The sequence below is a fragment of the Cupressus sempervirens genome, chromosome 3 (assembly GCF_028749045.1).
Source record: "Cupressus sempervirens isolate cs-2001-9-10 chromosome 3, ASM2874904v1, whole genome shotgun sequence".
NCBI classification, from domain to species: domain Eukaryota; kingdom Viridiplantae; phylum Streptophyta; class Pinopsida; order Cupressales; family Cupressaceae; genus Cupressus; species Cupressus sempervirens.
In genome coordinates, this window is record NC_143120.1 from 423163210 (window position 1) to 423174830 (window position 11621).

An 11621-nucleotide genomic window follows, 5' to 3' on the forward strand; every position below is an offset into this window, starting at 1 on the left:
CATTAGAGCTGCAAGTTTGAAGTTTTATCAGTTTAAAGTGTTAGGGTTATTTTTAGGGTTTTTTGGTTGAAGCCGAATGCTCCCAGATTTGTAATAGTTTGAATCTAAGTTGAATAGTAAGTAAGCAGGCAAACATGATTCCATTGCTTCTTGTTCATTGTATTTGTGAAGTTTATTGTTGAATGTTTCAAGCTTTGGGTCTCTAGTTTTAATGGTGAAATCATTCACGCTGGAAGTCTGTCACTCGGCTTGCTCTTTAGTTTGATTTTTTAATTTTATAGTCTTTACTGAGTTCACTCGGTGTCTTCATCTATCGAGCTCCACTCTCCTGTGGCTACCAAGTTCACTCGATAATCGCTTTGTCTACCAAGTTCACTCGGTGTCTTCATCTACCGAGCTCACTCAGTATCCTTTGGTTACCAAGTTGTGTGTTTATCGAGATCACTCGATAACCTCTCCTGCCATCTACCTTCTCTTTGGTTATTGAGCAAAATTTTGGCACTCAGTAATAGTTGCTCCCGAGCTGTTTTTAGGGTTAGGTTGTGAGTTTTGTTTTGTTTTAATATTTTTGATAGCCTTCGGAACTTGCAACTCCAAAAACCTTTAGTCTTGCAGCTGTGCGGAAGGCTTCAAGCCCAAAGACTATTCTGCTTCGATTTTCCAAGATCGGGCGTCCAGTAGCTGTGTTCGGAAGATCCCACAAAATTGCAACACTAACCAATTCATTCGTCTTGGAGTAACATTTCCCGGTGATTACCCTGCAATATCAACCAAGAAAGATTGTGAGAAAGCTTGCCTCCGCAACTGCTCATGCACCACATTTTCTTTCAATCTGCCTTCAAGGCCTTGTAAATTCTAGTTCGGAGATTTGCTCAACCTGCGCAATGCTACTTTGTCGAGAAGGAATACAAATGTCTTCATTAGAGCGGGCCCCTCTCAACTTTCTGCGAAATGCAAAAGTTGAAGAATTATTGTCCCATTACCCTATCTATTTCTTTCATTTTCACTAGGGGAGGCGTCAGCAGCGATTGATGGACAGGCGTTAAGATTCTTTAGACTCAATTTTGAGAATGTTTACTTACAGGAAGCTAAAAATTCCAACAAGGAATTTCAGGTTTGAGTTGGTGAGTGGAGGATCTGGATCTGTGTTCAAAGGATCTCTACCAGACAGTACACTTGTGGCTGTGAAAAAGATGTAGTGTTCGCGACGAGATGAGAAGCAATTCCGAGCAGAAATTAGCTCTCTTGGAAACATACAACATGTCAATTTGGTTACTGATCTATGATTACATGCCCAATGGCTCTCTAAATTCCCTGTTATTCACAAATAACTCTAGGATGAGTGAGGTGAAAGTACTCGACTGGAAGGCTCGATTTGAGATCGCAATAGGTACTGCAAGAGGGTTGCTCTATCTCCACGAAGAATGCAGAGGTTGTTGGCAATAGTTGGTAGTATTAATTTTTGACATTAATAGCAGACAACCAGCCCATGCCCAGCCCAACTCAGCCATCCATCCACCATCCAGAGTAAATAGAAGACAGTTAGCCATCCTAGCTATAGTGTAGAAGCAGCCCATGTTTAATATAATATAACATGTTTAAAATGTTCTGTGTATTCTAGAGTATTCTTAGATCTCTATAAATAGAGGTCTTATGTAATGCATTTGTGCAAGGTAGTAAGGCAATAAAATCAGTATTATTTCTGTTTATTTTTCTTTCTCTTTGCCTTCAAATTGGTATCAGAGCATGAAGAGCTGGGCCTAGGAGGAAAAGAATTATGTGTTGATATGTATAACTGTTGTAGCAGTGAATGAAGCTTCTAATGTTTTCTTGATTGCAGATCATTATCAGCTTCTAAAGTTGGAGACTAGTGGCTGCCAAGATTGAGAGAAGAAAAGATCCCAGTTTAATGTTTGAAGAAGGTATGAGCTGATTTCTTGGAGTGAAGTCTAATGATTGAAAAAAAAAAATCTTAAAAGGGGAAAATAAGTATTATAATGTTGTTTATTTAAGCTATATGTCATTGGCTTAGACTTGTTTGGTGGATTTTCTTTGTAAAGAAAAGTTTAAAATTGTAAGGTGCAGTTGTAACTGTGTATTAATATGGCTTCAGGAAGTAGTATAGCTCAAGCACAAATTCCATTATTTTCTGGTAAAAATTATGAATTTTGGGCTATAAAAATGAAGACACTATTTTGTTCTCAAGGCATATGGGATCTTATTGAAAAGGGTTTTATTGAACCACAAGATGAGTCTACATTAACACAAGATTAAAAGGATAAATTACTAGATAACAGGAAAAAGGATGCTAAAGCATTGTTTCTAATTCAACAATCTTTAGATGAATCAATTTTTCCTAAGGTTTGTGCTGCTAAAAAGTCTAAAATTGCATGGGATATTTTAGAAACAACATATCAAGGGACATCAAAAGTTAAGATTGCTAAATTGCAAACTTTAAGGCATGATTTTGAAAATTTGTGTATGAAGGATTCAGACTCAATTGATCAATTTCTAAATCAAGTAATGAATGTGGTTAATCAAATTAGATCATATGGTGATGATTTGACAGATCAAAAAATTGTTGAAAAGATACTTCGTTGTTTTCCTAGAAAATTTGATGCCATTGTTTTTTCCATTGAAGAATCTAAAGATTTGACAATACTATCTATTGATGAATTGATGGGCTCACGTTTATCTCATGAATCAAGAATGAACAGAAATAACAATTCTTCTTTGGAGAATGCATTTAGATCGCAGGTATCTTTTGGTAGAGGAAGAGGAAGATCAAACTACAGAGGAAGAGGAAGAGGTAGAAGCATAGATGGACATGGAAGTCCAAATCAAGAAGAGAGAATGAATCAATCCATTCAGATTTCTAATAGAGGACGTGACAGAAGTTCATTCCAACACCCATCATCAAGGTTTGATAAATCTTGAATTCAGTGTCATTATTGTAAGAGATTTGGTCATATTGCAAGTGAATGTAGAAAGAAACAAGAGGATATTGAAAAGAATGGTGCTAATTACTCAGATGTATCTGATAACAATTCAAGAAGTTTATTTATAACTTGTAATGTTGCTCAAGAAAGCTCTAGTGATATATGGTTCCTAGATAGTGGATGTAGTAATGATATGACTGGAAATAAAGATTTGTTTGCTAGCTTGGATGATTCTATAAAATCTGAAGTAAAGCTAGGAAATGATAGTAAAGTCTCTATAATGGGAAAAGGTGTTATAAATGTCTTGACAAAAAATGGAGGAAAAAGATATATTCCTGATGTGTATTTTGTGCCTGGATTAAAACACAATCTCATGAGTGTTGGTCAACTAGTACAAAAGGGTTACAAAGTTTCTTTTGATAATGATGTTTGCACAATCTTGGATAGAAATCCTAGTGGCAGGTTAATTGCAACGTCAACATAACACAAAATCAAATGTTCCCCCTCCAGATTCATTACATTCAAGGAGGAAAAGAAGTTAGTTTCAAGACAGTATACTCAGATCAGTCATGGCTATGGAATTTGAGGTATGGTCATCTTCATTTTGATGCTTTAAGCTTATTACGAAAGAAGAATATGGTGAAAGGATTGCCTCAAATATTGAAATTGCCAAGTTCATGTGAAAGTTTTATTTTGGCAAAGCAACATAGAGAAAGCTTCCCAGTAGGAGGTTCATATAGAGCAAGAGCACCATTGGAATTAGTTCACACTGATATATGTGGACCTATGCAAACTCCATCTTTAGGAGGAAGTATATATTTCCTAACATTTATTGATGATTTTAGTAGGAATATTTGGATATACTTTCTCAAACAAAAAAGTGAAGCTTTTGAAAAGTTCAAGGATTTCAAAAATTTGGTTGAAAAAAAAAGTGGTCACTACATCAAGGTATTGCGATCTGATAGAGGTGGTGAATTCGTTTCTAATGATTTTCTAGAATTTTGCAGATTTCATGGAATTAAGAAGCAGTTTACCACAAGGTACACACCACAACAAAATGGTGTAGCAAAAAGGAAGAATAGAACCATAATGGAAATGGCAAGGAGTATGTTGAAGGCCAAAAATCTATCCAATGAGTTTTGGGCAGAAGTAGTAGCATGTGCTATATACATTTTGAACAGGAGTCCTACAAAGAGTGTTAAGAACACAATTCCACAAGAAGCATGGAATGGTAAGAAACATACAGTATCCCATTTTAGAGTTTTTGGTTGTGTTGCTTATTCATTAGTTCCATCTAAATTGAGAAAGAAATTGGATGATAAAAGTGAAAAATGCATCTTTATTGGTTATAGTGAAGAATCAAAGGCTTATAGATTGTATAATCTCATTTCAAAGAAATTGATCATTAGTAGGGATGTTAAATTTGAAGAAGAAGATTCATGGCATGAAAATTATAACAAACAAGTCATAAGAGGAGCACCAATATTACAAGGTGATGATGAATTAAAGGAACAGGGGAATCAATCAACACCCAATAATCCACCAAGGAACTTTGTGCAAGGTGCCTCACCTCCAAGTTCAAATGTAAGTGATAAATTTGATTCAACATTCTCAACACTAGGTTACAAAGGTAAGAAGACAAGAAGATTAAAAGAAATATATGATCAAGAAGAAGAGAATGTAGATATTTACTCAAATTTTTCTTTATTTTCTTGTAATCCATTGTATTTTGATGAAGCAATTAAAGAAGATAAATGGATCAAGGTAATGGATGAAGAAATTGACTCTATTGAAAGAAATAACACATGGAAATTAATGGATTTACCTAAAGGAAAAGAATGTATAGGAGTCAAATGGGTTTACAAAACTAAATTTGATGAAAAAGGTGAAATTGTTAAGCACAAGGCAAGACTAGTTGCTAAAGGTTTTTTTACAACAATATGGAGTTGATTATAATGAAACATTTTCTCCAGTTGCTAGACTTGACATAGTTCAAACTATTTTAGCAATAATAGCACAAAATGATTGGAAAGTGTATCAAATGGATGTAAAATCAGCTTTTTTGAATGGTTTTCTTGATGAAGAGGTATATGTTAAACAACCACCTAGCTATGAGGTTAATGGGCATGAAAACAAGGTATATAAACTAAACAAGGCACTTTATGGTTTGAAACAAGCTCCTAGGGCTTGGTATAAGAGGATTGATTCATACATGATAAGTAATCAATTCAATATAAGTAACAATGAGCCCATGTTATATGTTAAGACTAATAAGGAAGGTCAAATTTTGATTGCATGCTTGTATGTTGATGACTTGATATTCACTGAAAATCTATCAATAGACATGTTTAAGTCAGAAATGATGAAAGAATTTGAAATGACAGATTTGGGGTTGATGAGATATTTCTTAAGTATTGAAGTTATTCAATGTGACAAAGGTACCTTCATTTTTCAATCCAAGTATATAAAGGATGTTTTAAAGAGATTTAAAATGATGAATTGCAATCCAGTGTCAACTCCAGTTGCAACAGGAAAAAAACTTAGTAAGGAAGAAAAGGGTTCAAATGTTGATCCAACTATGTTTAAAAGACTTGTTCAAAGTTTAATGTATATGACAGCTACAAGGCCAGACATCATGTATAGTGTTAGTTTAATCTCAAGGTTCATGGAATCACCACAAAGTTCTCATTGGCAAGTTGGAAAAAGGATATTGAGATATATTGCAAGAACAATGGGATATGGAATCCTATATTCCAAAGCTAACAATTTTTTTTTGATGGGTTATACTGACAGTCATTTTGCAAGTAGCATTGATGACAAGAAGAGAACTTCTAGATATATCTTTCACCTTGGATTAGGAGCTATATCATGGGCATCAAAGAAGCAACCTATAGTGACAATCTCATCAACTGAAGTAGAATATGTAGCTGCCACTTCCACATCATGTCAAGCAATATGGATCATCGAATCTTGCTTGATCTTCACCATCATCAGGAGGAACCAACACCAATTCTTTGTGATAACAAATCAACAATAGTATTATCTAAAAATCATGTATGTCATAAGAGGAGCAAACATATTGATACAAGGTACCACTTCATCAGAGAATTGGTCAACAATGGAGAAATCTACCTTGAGTTCTGCAAATCTAAAGATCAATTGGCAGATATATTCACTAAGCCATTGCTAAAGAATAACTTTGAATATTTCTGAGAGAAATTAGGTATTACTGATGCAAAATTTATTAATGAAAAAAATTAAAGGGGAGTGTTGGCGGTAGTTGGCAGTATTAATTTCTGCCATTAATAGCTGGCAACCAGTCCACAACCAACCCGACTCAGCCATCCAGAGTAAATAGAAGATAGTTAGCTATCCCAACTACAGTAAAGAAGTTTCCCATGTTTAATATAATATAACATGTTTAAAATGTTCTATGTGTATTCTAGAGTATTCTCAGATCTCTATAAATAGAGGTCTTATGTAATGCATTTGTGCAAGGCAATAAAATCAGTATTATTTCTGTGTATTTGTCTTTCTTTTTGCCTTCAGAGGTTGCATCATTCACAGTGATGTGAAGCCCGAAAATATCCCACTCGACAATAATATGTCAGCCAAATTAGCAAATTTTAGATTGGTGAAGTTGATGGGTAGAGATCTGAGCCTCATGCTGATGACTACAAGAAGAACGAGAGGATACTTGGCTCTCGAGTGGATCGTTGGTACTCCCATTATTCCCAAGGTTGATGTCTACAGTTTTGGTATGACTCTTTGGAAATCATATCTGGGCGAAGAAATCTGGACTTGACTGTGCAAGATTCAAGTAAGCTTTATTTTCCTAAACATGATGAATATTGTGGAGGAGTGTGTTGTACTAGAGGAAGTAAACATTGAGGAAGCAAGAAGAGCATGCATCATAGCATTGTTATTTATTCAGGAGGATGAGGAAGTGAGTCCAAGTATGAGGCAAGTGGTGCATATTCTGGAAGGGAAGATGGAGCCTCAAACACCACATATTCTGAGCTCAGCACATATGGATAGGTCAGCAAACCAAAGCTATACAAATAGCTATAGTGATACCAATGTTGCTAGCTGTTAAAGAGGTTAGGATTAAACATTAGTTAACAGCCAGCTAATAAATATATACATACTATATACATGCTAAGAAGCTAATAGATTATACATGCTAGAGTTATTGGATATCATGGATTGTCTACATATCCTAGTTTGAGTATGCCTTTTAAGAGACAAGACAAGATATTTAGCAATCTGTAGAAACTATTGTTGGAAAATATCTTGAACCTTTTTTCTGCCATGGCTAGTATTATTATTAGTTCTTGCCATAAGGCAGGAGACTAAAGTTATCAAGCTTCTTTATAGTATTAATTCTTTCATTGGAAATAGTGTTCTTTCTAACTATGACAATTAAGACTATTGTTTATAAGATATAATAAAATTTAGTTGATGTCATATATAGAAATTAATATTCTCCCATTGGTTGTTATGTTTTTTGTTGGTGGTTTATTCCATTATAACTACAAATATTACTCAAAATTTTGCAATGTGGCAATTGTCATTTGACAAAGACGGCAATGTGTCTGCTATTGCAATTTTCTAAGCATGTAATGTCTGCAAAAAATAAAACTTGGTCTCCAGCCATTAATTGTATGGAATGAGGTGTAAGATTCTTAGAAAATTTATAACATAAATCTATGTGCAAATCAAACATAAAGCTAACATAGAAAAGGATTAAAAGGAGGAAAAGAAATGCAAACAAGACCTCATGCTCTATTATGTTGTTCTAGTGTAGTAAATTGTTGTTCTAGTGCATTAAAATTGTGTAATTATTAAGGTTATAAAAAAATTTCACTAGCAATAATCTATTTCCATCCTCTCTAAATATTGAAATATTGTATGAATATTGAAAACTAGTCAAATTATTTTTTTGCAGGTGAAGATATTTTGGACACATTTAGTTCCCATCAAGCGAGCACTAGCGGGCACTAGGGCATAGTAAGAAGGTCAGGACCCATTCCCAGATCTCTTCAAATTTCTATTTTACTCAAAGAAGAAATAGGCACATCACATAAATAGGCTTTGACAGTATGGTTTGATAGATGAATGTTTTACTTTTGAATCATCCTAATTTATCCATCATAAGAATCAGATCATGATTAATAAAAATTGTGCAAAATAAAGATTGCTTCTGTTTTAGTGATTCATGTTTCAACCTGCTTTTTTAGTTCTTGTTGGCCAAAAAAATTAATTAAATTTTTCGGAGATTTCAACTCACCCTTTCTTGAAAGATTTTAAGGTTTTGCATCCAGGAAGATACATTTTGGTTAAGCCTACAGAGTCTTCAGTTTCTAAAGGGAGTTCAAGACAATTTATTTCTTTGCAAGAGCTTTGAATTGGACACATGAATTTTGGTCACATGTCGACTAGTTGTAAGTTCCAATAATATGGAGATTGATCCTAATAAATAGATGAATCTCTTTATCTCAACCAAAAAAACTAATGAAAATTACTGGAAAATGAGAAATAATCATTTTACAATGGAAATTAAGGGAGAGGACATAAGGCTTGAGTCAAAGATAATGTTTATTCCATCTTACTAGACATATTGTCTTGGAGAATTGACAATGAAAAGTGAGATTTGTTTCGAGAGTCACAAATGAATGAATTTTTAGGAAAACGAAAAGGTATTGGTGTCGTATGTGAATCGGCTACATCGTATACAAATAATAGAAAGCTTTTCTCACTCAGTGGGAGGCCATGAAAGTTTCCACGCCCACCTTCAAAAAAAAAAAAAAACTCCTCTTACTTCAGATAGTGTACACTATAAGATGATTATTTCTCATTTCTCATAATTTCCATTAGTTGTACATTCTCAAGAATCTCAAACTAGAGAGCATTTTTCAAATGGTGCATCCATATGCAACATTTTGGCAGATCAAACTATGTAGGTGATACGATGTCTAAAATTTGGGAATTTTAGGCCCAATTAAAGGACCTACATTCAGATAAAATATTGAATATAGTGGTCTAAAAGAATGTATCTTAAATCACTTAAATAATCTGACCTAAAAGACTAAATACAATCTAATCTGAAAGACTCATGTAATGCCACAATGTTTGCACTAGATTAGGTGTTAATTGAACGATAAAATGCCTCTAGGATGATCCTATTTAATATTAAATTACATGTACTTTTAGGTTGTAAAGATTACTACTTACCCACCCAAACAAGGTCAGACTATGATGTTGACCGTATAAATTTCTTTCATCAGAGTCCCTCATGTTTGAATGATGCTCCAATACCATTTATATTGGATAAAATCAAAATGTACAGTACATTAAACCATAAACTACTTATAAGCATTGTATTCATACTAAGATAGCTTTTCGATAGTTTCCACATTTTATGATATATTTACTACATAAGCTCGTACAAATTAGGAATTTTGCAAAAAAATTGCTACCAATCTTCCTCTACCCATTCCAACAAATTTATATTTGTAGGAATACCTTGCACTTCAGTTATGATTACTCAATGACGCTATAATAGAATTGACATAATACACCAAACTGACATTTCACTATATTAAAAACCAAAGCCTTAATATATATTATATTATACCATCTTGCATTTCAAACACAAATATTGAAGTGCCTTATCATCTAAAAAATATATGTTTGTAGAGGACTGACCTAATGAAAAAAATTACAATTTGATTAGATGATTATGCAAATGTGATCTTTCAATTCATGCATTTAGAAGTTCTAGCTGAAATGTAGACATACTTTATCCTATAGGTTATAATAAATTGTCAGTGCTGGAAATATATAAGAATTAAATTTTCTATTAGATAGAAACTTTCTATCTTTGTGGGCATATATATATATATAGAGCTCTTGATTTTCAACTCTCATGAATTAGTATGTGAAATACATAATTTCATTTCATCAAGAAATATCAAAGTTGACTTCAACTAGTTTCTTCATTTTAATTAATGAATATACATGATTAACTTGAGTAATTTCTATTGTATGTATGGATCATTTGTTAGCGACATAATAGTAGGGCCCATGAAGAGGTTCTTTGTAACAAGTATCAATACTATAGATCCAACCTACCTAGTAAGCTATATTTATGATCTTTGAGCTTCTAAGCTACATTCTACCTTTGTCTTTAGAATAGAATGATTGGGATTAGAACAAACATTGCATTCTTCAAGCACATATTATAAGTTTTATTATAAGAAATTTTTGTAGTTGTAATTAGAATTCAATGCTTTTAAACACTAGACTTTATAGCCGCATCTACTTAGTTTATCTAATAATTGGCTTGATTGGCTTGATGGTGAAGTGCACATTCTTTTTCCTCCTCCACACTTCTTTCTTGTTCCCAGATAGTAGGTAGGGAATCAAGCTACTCATTGAGCCCTTGTTATTTTAGTGTGGAAATTAACTTGAAAATTTTTCTTTTCTTTTTTCAAAAATTATCAAAGTGAGTAGGACTAATTAGATTCAAAAAGAACTTTTATGAAGCAAGCTTTTCTTTCGGTGCATCATGAGTATAGGCATATGCAAGAAAATTGTTCAAAATTTGGACCTAAAACTATTTGATCATATCTTAAGATAAATTGATATCTAGGGAAAACTATATTGTTTTATGGAGAAAATTTGTGGATGTCAATATCTTATTTGTCTCATATTTAGGGAAAATGCATATCTTTTAAATTCAACAAATAACATCACAACTCTCAACTCTCAAACAATCCCTAACCCTAAGCTCTTTTATACAAGTATTTTTACCACTTTATGGTTATAATTAATAATTACATGTTCACCCAAAATCCTGATAAAATAGACCCCAAAGAATATATGAAGTATGTACAGTACTTTCCTAGTCAATCATCACAATCTAACTTTAAGGACCCTTTTCCTAAAAAGATGTAATCTAGCACCAACTAGAAGGGCATCAAAAAATACACCAAGAAAGAAAGATTTTTCATTTGAAAATGTTACCAAATAGTTTGAAAGATATGCTACCAAATATTCAAAAAGGATTGCTAACAACCGTATCTAGTTTAAAATAAGAGCCATAGAAAAATATAAAGAAACCTCATTATAGCTCTTGATAAGATTATAATTATGAAATGGTGTGTCAATATACTAATTCCAAATTTTGGATTAGATCTTGATATAATAAAGCTAACATTTGCAAATTTTATACTAAGCCATATAGTTAATGATGACATGAAAGTTAATAACAAATCTTTGGTGATCAGGAGGCTATTTGAGGATTCTTTTATCTAGGATGACTAGTCTTCTGGTGGTTACTTGGTTTCTTTCGCACTTGAGGCCCTTCTCACTATCAACTCATCCCCTCCTATTTCAGTGTCAACATGAAACAAATATCTCATTCCAAAGATTAACATCTTCTAGTGGATGACACTTCAAAATAAAATCTAAACATAGCAAAGCAGGTAGGGCTTTAATTAGCAGGTATTTTTTTATGTGCAACATAGGCTGAGTTAGTAGACCACATCTTCCTTTCATGTTTTTATGCTTGGAATACATGGATATCCATTTTCAAGAAATGGAACCTTCATTGGATAATGCCAGAGATGCTTAAGGATTTGTGGTCAATGTAATGTAGGATTCAACATAATAATTAAA

At 33.2% G+C, this 11621-nt stretch overlaps 1 pseudogene; it reads left to right on the forward strand.

Annotated features, from left to right (window-relative positions):
- Positions 1–1212: 1212 nt before the first annotated feature.
- Positions 1213–6744, forward strand: LOC149566831 (G-type lectin S-receptor-like serine/threonine-protein kinase At2g19130 pseudogene; annotated as a pseudogene).
- The last annotated feature ends 4877 nt before the right edge of the window (positions 6745–11621 follow it).